The following is a 9867-nucleotide window of genomic DNA, read 5'->3' as shown; positions in this document are numbered from 1 at the left end:
TGCAGCTTCAAAAATTAGTTTCAAACCAGAAGAAAGAATTTGCTGGAAATAACACAAAAACAACCAAATTTAAATTTTTTTGTGAAATATACAAGTCCTAATAGTGTTTTTTTAGCAGTGTGGGACACATTTATAACTGTCAACAGCTCAAAAAAAAAATGTATTTTGTTGTTTCATGACCCTTTAATTGCGTTGATCCAGCTCAGTTTAAACAAGATGTTTGAACAAGCAGCAAAAATCATTTTTGAGTGTAACCCCAAACTGTGTGTCACTAGTTTACCTGAAATTTACTTGTTTTTTTTTACCTTTTTCATGGAATTTTTGGCTCGAGCTGAATCAGTTGTTCTTGCACAGTGACAGTGCATTTCCACAGGCACATTGTGAGCATTTTCAATTCACCAATATGCTGTGCTAGCTTTGACACTAATCCTCTATATGAATGAATTTAAAATGCTCGCAACCTGCCAGTAGACGCGCACCGTAAAGCCTCATTTACACTACCAGCAACTTTGTTGCTGCCTTTGAGCACGGGGGCGATTGAAGTTGCTAGTGGGCCTTCACACCTTCACATTGCTTAGGCAACATTTATTTATAAAATTCACTGACAGTCAGTGAGTTTTTTGTTTTGTTTTTTGCTGCTAAACATAAACATTGTGGAGGGAAAACAGTAAATATGGTAGCACTTTATTTTTATGGTCCATTTAAGTATTAGTAAACTGTCTGCTTAATATCTGTTGATATGACATTTAACAGTCCTTCAACAGACATTTAACTGACTAAGAAAATTTGCAAGTACATGTCAACTTACACTAACACTAACCCCAACCTAACAATCTACTTATAATCTACTGAGAATTAGTTGGCATGGAGATGCAGTGTAACTTAAATTCAACAAACAGACCATCAAAATAAAGTGTGACCCTACACATAAATGGAATCAGTACATAAAATGCTTGATTGCAAAGATTACGAAGGAAAAAAATGTGTGCTCATTCATTTTGGCTATTTAACAGCTGCAAATGGCAGTCTATGAAACTTTACTGCTCAGAGAATACAACCGTCTGGTGCTGAGATGATCATGTGAGCTCTACTGATGCTCATATTGGCTGTTGCTCTTCATTTGCATATAAAGTTGAAGAATTCTCAATTTTGTTGTGTTGCTGGACACACCCACATCCGGTCGCCAACTGTCGCTGTCACTCGCATAGCCTGAGGATGCTATGAGTTGCTATCTCTCTATTAAAACAAAAATGTGCTTATCACTTTGTCACTGCATTTTGCTTTTAGTGTGAATAGGGCTTAAGGCAAATTGTATGTGATCATCACAAACGCGCTTCATTTCAAGTGCTGCATCTCTGTTCACGCATTTATTTCGAAATTGTATGTAATCTGTTTACACATATACATTTTCCTTTTGCTGTGAACCAATAGTTACTGTACCTAAGAACAAAGCATAGTAAAACAATTGACTAATAATCAAAACAATCATATAATGATAATTATATAAATGAATAATGATCACATGATCACATAAAATAAGGATTTGAATAATAAATAAATATAAACAATTTAAAATTAAAACACAACACAACACAAATGAATGGCTGCTTTCTTGAATCTTTTCCCCCCTATTTACCTGCAGTGCATTTCCTTAAATAAATGTGCACAAAAAATATTTTAAGAAGTGAAAACTGAATCCTTCAACTAAAACTTTGCTTTATAATGCTTTAGAAAATTATTATTATTAATAAACATCCTTTTTTAATGAAAAAAAATCTTGATTTTGCAATACCAAGGTAATTCTTTGCTATTTTGCAATGACAAAAGAGCTGCCTCCGTTGTCTGTGCAGCTTCTCTGATTGCCTCAGATGACAGAAAGTTTGCGTCGCTACAAAACACCTCCAACCGTCCTTGTGAAGCATATCGTTATGCCAGCATGCGCTTTAGACTCTGTCATTATCCCCAGTATGCCATATAGTAGAAGCCCGTTGTTTCCTCAGCTGTACGTTTCATTGTTATATCATTTACATCATTCACATGCCCAAACAAAGCTCAGGTTATCTAATACCATACAGAACCAGTAAAAAAAGAAATTGATTCTTCCCAAGGACGGGCTGTGTAATTTCATTTCATTTATTTATGTCTGTCTTTGGCACATCCCTAGCCCATTTGGCGTAATACTGATGTCTGCGAGCCGCGCGCGTGTCAGTGACATACTTTCAGAGAGCTCGGAGTGAAACCGCTGGGATTAAACACAACGGCACATTCATATCTGGTCACACGCTCAGCTGCGGCGCACCAAGGTCTGTCACTATCAAAGCTGCCTGGAATCTTCTCCAAGCGAAAGCCAGGGAAGAGGATTTCTTAGCAAGCTCCTAACCATCTTTTTTGAAAAGCAAATCCTTTGTACCCCTCCCAAAACTCCTGGCCTGGGCTCACCTCCCCCGTATTTAAAGTCCCCGTGTGGAACGAATGGGAGCGAGCCCCGGAAAGTTTGTCGCGGGGAGTGGGTCGCTCTGGCTCTGATTAGATGTGGAGTGGTAATAGGCTCCTCTACGCGCTGCCGCTAACCCTGCTGCTCCCCCGGCAGCCACTGCGACTGGAATTAATCAGTCCTTCTGGGAACTTCCCTCAGCCGCTCTCTGCAGGCAAGCCACTCCGGAGTCATTTACCAGCCAATCCTACTGTCAGGCTTCTGTCATTTAGGCATTTTCATTATGCCTTTATCCCCCCTCCCTTTCTTTCTACACTTCCCTCCATTAAAGTGAGGAGTCAGACAGACAGACAGACAGACACTGGAAAGAGAGACAGATTAGTTTGATGTCAGGTGCTTCTCATATACAAAAAACACAAATATAGATCTGAATTATTTAATGAAACTGAGCTAACCTGAATGAACAGCTAGCTCATTAACTAGCATATCATCATGATAATATTATTGTTTTTTTTTTATTGTTCATCTCTAGATAGTTTATTATCTAATGTTAAAAATGGACAATATTGAAAAATTATTAGAAAGATTTTCATGACTGGTATTTTTTTTTATTTCTTAATCATCAGACAAATAGCAAATCGTCACCTTAGAACTAGTTCTATCTAACATTTTTGTCAAAAATTGAATTGAAATATTCTTATTAAGTGACAACATATTTTCATTATGGATTTTTTTTTATAAGTTGTTTACATTTTTAGACTTTTAATATTAAAAAAATAATAATATTAAAAAAATAAATGTTACACGCCTATTGTTTGCTATATGGAATGCCAGCCTGATCTCACAAGGAAACTTTTTACGTTTTACTTGTACTTTTTAAGTATTTTACGTTTTTTCAGTTTAGTGGCTAATTCGTACGAATTCGTACGAGTTCAGTCGTACAAAAATGTACGATTTTAAAAAAGAGGCATGGCACCTAACCCCACACATCATTGGGTGATGAGCAAATCATACGAAATTATACAAATTGGATTGTACAAATTCATACAAATTAGCCACTAAATCAAAAAGTTACAAATTCCCGTGAGATTGCATTGGGAATGCCAAAACTTTGAAGCTCAATATCCCAAAATGATTCAGTATGCAGATAGAACCTCATAATTCTACCAGAAAGACTCTAGGAGGCAGATAAACGTTTGAACATTTATTGTGAATTGTTTGCATAAATGAGAGTTCCTTACGGTCTTTTCATAAAGTTCTTTGGTGTAAGCCCCGTCTATAGTGCAGAAGTCTGGATGAGCTGGCAGATCCTGCCTGAAGATGAAGGCAGGGCGAAGCCAACCCCCTGAGTGAAGACGAGGCCAACCTGGTGGTGGTGGTGATGGGGAGGATGGCGGGAAACTTTCGCAACGTCACCTGAATACAGCGAAACAGATTGTTTAGATGAGCTTATATACATAGCTTGCTTGGTTGTTAAAGGCTGACGAGATAATTATTATGAATGACGTAACATCTCAGTCTTCCTGGTACAACCTTCGCTAAAGCTTTCATTTCCAAGGTGATGAAATGTGGCTAATGTTTTTGCTCCTAGGTTGCGTGCACTGTGAGGAATGAATATTTTACATCTACAGACCTGCATTAGACTGAAACTTAATTGAGCATCAGATTAGTTCAATATCTGCTGCTTTTTAAACAAATGCAAATTTATATTTTAATGAAACTGAGCTAACAGGAATGACCATGGAGCAGCTAGCTTAATAAATAACATTAACAAAGATGCGTTAGCATGTTATCATTGTTTTTTTTTTTTTTAGGGGAGAGCGGGCACAGAGTAACACTTTTTTGTTGTGGCCAAATAATAAACAAAATAATGGGGTTAGACAAACCATATATATATTTTTTTTTTTACCAACAACACACAAGCCTCTCCTACAAACGAGCACTGAAAGTATGATTGCCAGACCTATGGTTTCTGTGCAGTATTGCAAAAATTGCTAGGAGTAAAGATTTTACTATTTAGCCAACCTGTGGGGCAAGTTGTAACAGTCAGAGGGTTAGTGGTAACCCGTGGTCAAATGTAACAAGTTAAATACTTAATTACTGTAATTGAGTAGTTTTTCTCAGGAATTGTAATTTACTGAGTAGTTTTAAAAACATACTTTTACATATACCTTGAGTACATTTTTAGTGCCGTATCAGTACGTTTTCCTTTAACCTGCAGTCACTACCTTATTCTTCCTTGTCTATGGAGATTAGAAAATTAGTTCTGTGATTCCTGTCCGGTCAAATCACACATAGAAGGTAAATCGCATCATAAAGAACTACCTCAAGACATGGGCGATTTATAATTGCAGCAAACTGTTTGGAAGCATTAAAACTGTCTAAAAAGACATCCGAAATCTTTACACACATTGACCCAGAGACTTGTTAGATGCATGTCACTAATGAAAAGATGACAAATGTTTACTGTATGAAGACCGAAATGGCCTTAAACATTGGGTTCACACCACAAATTACATGTAAAAGCATATGCTTTTTACATTGTAATACTCACTTCTCACTTCTCTTGTGTACTTTTAACAGGGCTACTTTTTACTCATACTTTGAGTAATATTTACAACAGATACTTTTACTCTACTTGCACTACATTTTTTGACAAGTAATGGTACTTTTACCTAAATATGATTTTCAGTACTCTTTCCACCACTGGTGTTAACACATGCTTAAAAAGGCAGATTTCACACAATTAAATTCAGTTTATTGTAAATATTATATTTCTACAGTTCTTAACTCATCACAGCAGGTTTATTTATCTATTGGATAAACACATTTAGATTTTTTTGCATTATTTTACATTATTATACAATGCATTTATTTGCATTATTTGTAATAAAATAAATATTTTCTATTAAAAACACTTTTTACATAAAAAGTTCTCAAAAATACATTCAAAATTCAACAATTATTTGGTTTAATTGGTGTCCAACAGTGTGTGGCTTATTTGGAACACCCTGTTACAACTAACCCTGTTGTGTCGTGTTTTCCTTAAAACTGGCTGGCAATCGCTGTGTTTTTTTTTTAATCTTTCAAAATCTTTTACACCTTTTAGCCTAGAAGACAGTTGACACAACAATATAAGATTTAACATACATGCTTTAACAGATTTTTTTTTTTTTGCAAATAAAAAATATAGAGTATTGTAAAAAATATCTTTATGCTACAAAAATGGTTTCTTCTGTGTTTCTCATCCAAACTTTGCCAAACCTTTTCAATGATCAGCAAATAGACGTCTGCCGACACTGTGGTAAAAATCTTGGAAGCGTGCCATGGTTGACCCTGAGCAAATACACTGAAAAAAAATATGTCTGCAAAATTGTTGCAAACAATTTATATGTTGAATTTAACCAAGGCGAGGCAGTGGCGCAGTAGGTAGTGCTGTCGCCTCACAGCAAGAAGGTCGCTGGGTCGCTGGTTCGAACTTCGGCTCAGTTGACGTTTCTGTGTGGAGTTTGCATGTTCTTCCTGCCTTCGCGTGGGTTTTTTCCGGGTGCTCCGGTTTACCCCACAGTCCAAAGACAGGTGATTTGGGTAGGCTAAATTGTCCGTAGTGTATGAGTGTGTGTGTGTGGATGTTTCCCAGAGATGGGTTGCGGCTGGAAGGGCATCCGCTGAGTAAAAACTTGCTGGATAAGTTGGCGGTTCATTCCGCTGTGGCGGAACCCTGGATTAATAAAGGGACAAAGCCGACAAGAAAATGAATGAATGAATGAATGAATGAATTTAACCAAACAAATTAAATTTAGTAATGCTCATCTTAATTTGTCTGTTTAAATTCAGACCAAATAAATTGTTTACAAATACTTAACTTAAAATTTAGTAAATCCAAGGAATAATCTTTGAATAATTTTTTTTCAGTGTACCTTAAAACTCTGTTACATTTTAGCCCGCGTTACATTGTGCCCCGGGCTGCCTTATTGCTCGTTAGTTAATATATTGACTAATGTCGACTAATAGAATGTATTGAAAAGTTTTATCAAAATATTTATGGCCAGTATTTTTTTAATCATCCACCATTTGCATGTATTTTGCTAATGTATTAATCATTAGTTAAATGTACTTTGGCCACTGTGGTTCAGTACAAGGAGCAAAATCTCCATTAAAGGTATATTTTACCCACAAGTAAAAATTTACTCACTCACCCAAACATTTATGATTTCTTGAATACAAAATAAAATCATTTGCAGAAGGATAGAAACCAGTAACCATTGACTTACATAGTAAGAAAATTCAAGGGTTACAAGTTCCCAATGTTTTTCGAAATAACTTATCTTGTGTTCAACAGCGGAAAGAAACTAAAACAGGTTTGTGACAAGTAACGAGTGAGTAAATAATGACAGAATTTTTATTTTCCGCTTAACTTGTTTTAGTTTTGGGTGAAAGAGAGTATACCAGACTGACAGACAAACAAACAGAGAATGTGTAATGAGTGACTGATTACCTTTTAAGCTGCTTTTGACATACAAAAGAGGCAAGCAGATATGTATTTATGCAAGCCCACATGAATGATGCAGCGTTTTAAGTAACATTAACAAAGATAGTGTTAATGTATTGTGTATTGTATGTATTAACCAATAGACCTAATTGATAAGTCTTACCAAAATATTTACAGCCAGTTATTTATTTGGAATTACCAGCCATTTGCAGATGTGTCAGCTGTGGATCCCTCCATTAAATAGAGAATGAGACAGAAAGACAGAAAAGGAACGAGTGACAGATTAGCTTAATCTCAGGTGCTTTTTATATTGCAGAACTCTAAGCATGCTGAATTTCCAGGTGACCGCTCTTTTATTTATTTATATATAGGCAGTAATTAGGATGGCGCTGATCTAATGAATCCTCGGCTCTTATCGGGCTCTGGGAGCGGCGTTGTCCTAAATGTGACAATAGGTGGGCCAGCTTTGTTCCTCGTTTATGGAACCCCGGAGTCATAACTACCAATTACTGTGGCTCTCCCTCCCCTGGGCATCAGGCTGCTGGATCTGCCCGCTCTGCCACACTAAGCCCGCTTAAGTGACCTATTTTAGGCTCGCAAGCAGACTAGAGAACACCTCAAAGGTTAGATTATCCTATGATGAAATACGGGGCCTTCTTGCTGCAAATTACCCAGGGAAAGAGAGAGAAGTATTTCTCCTACCTCCAACCACAGAGCACGGCCAGCGGCCAAACACAGCCCCGCAGCCACCCAGGAATGAGCCGCCAAAATATTCATGAGTAAACAAAAGGAGTGATTTGAAAAATGGCCAGAGGAAAGAACAGATTAATAAGAGGGAGAGATAGAGAACATGAATAGTGCATTATAAAACTATTCTGTAGCTCCGGCTCGTCGAGGTCAGGGGGAGACGGAGGCAGGGCTTCATTAGGAGCTCAGCTTATGCCTCTGTACCACGTTTGCCCCAAACCCAGGGGAGCCAAGGACTGTTAAAGAGGAAGTGACACCAAGTAAGAGAACGGTTGGAAGGATTTGTGAGTGAAAACGAGCAGGTGATGAATCACGCTGATGAGAGCATTGACCGTTTTCGCAACTAGGTCGTTATGAAGAAGTCGTTTGTTTGTTTTTATATTGACCAACGTGTCAAATGAACTGCGATCAATATGTGTGTCCAAGATGATCAGGGAAACACCCTCTAAAAATCAATTTTAACACACATTACTTGTTGTTTAAAATGTTACGTTTTGTAGTCATTGGTTGATATAATTATTGACAAATCGGTTTCATTTGGTGTTTAATAATAATAAAAAATAAAATAAATAAGTAAAAGGATATTTTCCCAAATGCTTATCACTTATATTTTAAGTTATTCATTGTTTTCTATTTCTAACATTATTATTTTTACAGTTAGTTAGTTAGTTTCTTTGATTGATTGTTTATTTATGTACTGTTACTGATTGATAAATTGATTCAACACCCTCTAAAAATCTACTTTAACACACTTGTTTAAAATGTTAGCTTTTGTTGTCATTGGTTGATTTAATATGCATACACTGGTTTAATTTGATGTAATAATAATAATAATAATAATAATAATAATACTATAATTTCAGAATTAAAGATAAAATGAAAGCTGATATTTTCCCAAATGCTTGCTGCTTATAATTGAATTTAATCATTATTTTCTATTACAACACCATTATTTTTTCAAGTCTTATTTATTTGTTTGTTTGTTTGTTTGTTTGTTTAGGGAGTTAGTTAGTCAGTCAGTTAGTTAGTTAGTTTATTTATTTGCTAGCTTGATTGATTAAACACCCTCTAAAAATCTACTTTAACACACATTACTTGTATAAAATGTTATCTTTTGTTGTTATTGATTGACTCAATATTCATAAATTGGTTTTATTTGGTATATAATAATAATAATAATAATAATAATAATAATAATCATAATTAATTAGGCGCAGTAGGTAGTGCTGTCCCCTCACAGCAAGAAGGTCACTTGTTTATTTGTTTGTTTATTGATTTATTTACTAGTAGCTTGATTGGTTGATTTAATACCCTCTAAAAATCTATTTTAACACTATACTCATAGTATAAAATGTTATCTTTTGTTGTCATTGGTTGATTTAATATTTATATATTTGTTTGATTTAGTCTATAAAAACGATAATAACATAATTTTTGGGAAAAAAAAAAAAAAACGTAAAAAACAGATACTTTCCCAAATGCTTGCTAATCATTCATTCATTTTCAGCTTAGCCCCTTTATTAATTTGGGGTTGCCACAGCGGAATGAACCGCCAACTTATCCAGCATATGTTTTACGAAGAGTATGCCCTTCCAGCTGAGTAATGGCTTTCAACTGCAAGCCATCTCTTGGAAACATCTATACACACTCGTTCACACTCATACACTAAGGACAATTCAGCCTACCCAATTCACCTGTACCGCATGTCTTTGGACTGTGGGGGAAACCGGAGCACTCGTAGGAAACCCAAGCGAACACAGAGAGAAAGCACTACTGCGCCATTACGTCGCCCTCAAGATAATCATTGTTTTCTATTTATAACATCATTATTTTTCTTAGCCTTATTTATTTATTTATTTATTTATTTATTTACTGTTAACGTTCATTCCATTGTGGTGACACCAGATGAATAAAGGGACTAAGCCGATTTGGTTGATTTAATATTCATATACTTTGGCATATGTCAACAATAATAACAAAAAGCTAGAAAAAAATATATAAAGCAAAACCTGATATTTTGCCAAATTCTTGCTACTTATAATTTAAGTTAATCAATGTTTCTTGTTTATAACATCATTATTTTTTTAGCCTTATTTATTTATTCATTTATTTATATATTTACTCATTTATTTAATTACTATTAGTTGATTTGATTTTGTTGATTGGCTGCTTTAATACCCTCTAAAAAGCTACT

The sequence above is a fragment of the Danio rerio genome, chromosome 6, assembly GCF_049306965.1.
Source record: "Danio rerio strain Tuebingen ecotype United States chromosome 6, GRCz12tu, whole genome shotgun sequence".
Taxonomy (NCBI): domain Eukaryota; kingdom Metazoa; phylum Chordata; class Actinopteri; order Cypriniformes; family Danionidae; genus Danio; species Danio rerio.
This window is presented reverse-complemented; position numbering follows the sequence as displayed.